We start from the raw sequence: 1,684 nt of genomic DNA, 5'->3' as shown, positions 1-1,684 counted from the left end.
GCGCAGCAAATGAACACAGAGAGCAGACACAAGCAAGCCGCAAGGGGGTCGGGGAAATAAAAATAAATAAATACAGACAGAAGAACATACAGCGAATGCACACAGAGAGTAGACAGCATGCAAAAGGCACAAGGGGGAAGATATATATATATATATATATATATATATATATATATATATATATACACACACACACATATATATATATTAGATGTAGTAATTAAGTTTAGCAAGTCAGTATATAATAATTAATGTTATTTCCCTTTACCAACAACAAGCAGTAAGAAATGAGATTTTAAAAGTCACTATTCACAACAGCATCAAAAAAGATCAAATGAATAGAAATCAATATCACTGAAGATGTGCAAGCCCTCTACACAGAAAACTACAAAACTTTTCCAAGAGAAATTTTTAAAACATAAATAAGTGGGAGACTAAATCATGTTGACTGATTGTAATATTGAGATTATAAAATATCAATCTCCCCCCAAATTGAACTATAATTTAATGCAATCCCAACCCAAATTTCAGCAAGCCATTTTGAAACAATACATTAACAAGCTACTTATAAAATTTTCTGGAAATGAAAAGGCCTAAGAATAGCCAAGACAATGATAATGAAGAACAAAATGGAAACCATACACTAGTGGTATCAAGACATATTATAAAGCTATAGTATGTATGACAATGTGCTATTTGCACAAAGATTGACCAACAAAAACCACAAATTAATGAACAGAATAAACACACACATCTTCTACTATGATGAATTTATAAAAGAGGAAGTAGAAGAAGGACAGTCTTTTCAATCAATGACTTTGGGTCAATGAGATATCCAAATTAAGGGAGGAAGGGAGGAAAGAAGGAAGGAACTTGACACTCACCTACACAAAACAAATTAATCAATTCCAAGAGAATTGTAATATTAAATGTTAAAGGTAAAACAATAAAGAAGGAATATGACAGAAAAATATTTTCACGACTAAGGAGTAGGTAACAATGTCTTAAACAGAACAAAAAACTCTATCCATAAATTGGACTACATCGACATTAGGAAATTTGACACTATTAAAAGAGTGAAAAGATAATCCACACATCAAGAGAAATTTTTTTCAATGCATAAAATGGCAAAGGATTTATATCCAGAATATATTTTTAAAAGAAGGACTGGAGGGAGGAAGACTCCTAAAAATCCATAAGAAAAAGACAACCCAATAAAAATGTGCTCAATTGTATTAACTATCAGGAAAATGCAAATTGTATTAATTAAATACACAAATTAAATGCAAAATTAAAACCACAATGATATCCCACTACACACCCAATAACATGGTTAAGCTTTTATTGGCTAAGACTGACAATATCAAGTATTGACAAGGATGTGGAACAACTGAAACTTTCACACACTGCTGGCAGGAACGTAAATTTGTGCAACTGCTCTGGGAAACTTTGGGTGTCTCTATTAAAGCTGAACATGTGCATTCCCTATAACCCAGAAATCTCACCCTTAGGTACATAACTAATAAAAGAGAGCATAAATGTGCACCAGAAGACATGTCAAGGATATTTATAGTAGTGCTATTTTTTTAATAATATTTTTCTTTATTTTTAAAGGAGCTTTAGATTACATACATGTTACATCGATAATATAAAGAATTACCATATACTCCACCCTCTCCCCCTC

Source organism: Dasypus novemcinctus, chromosome X (assembly GCF_030445035.2).
Source record: "Dasypus novemcinctus isolate mDasNov1 chromosome X, mDasNov1.1.hap2, whole genome shotgun sequence".
Classification (NCBI taxonomy): Eukaryota; Metazoa; Chordata; class Mammalia; order Cingulata; family Dasypodidae; genus Dasypus; species Dasypus novemcinctus.
The sequence above is the reverse complement of the archived record's forward strand: the minus strand, read 5'-3'. Positions refer to the sequence as shown.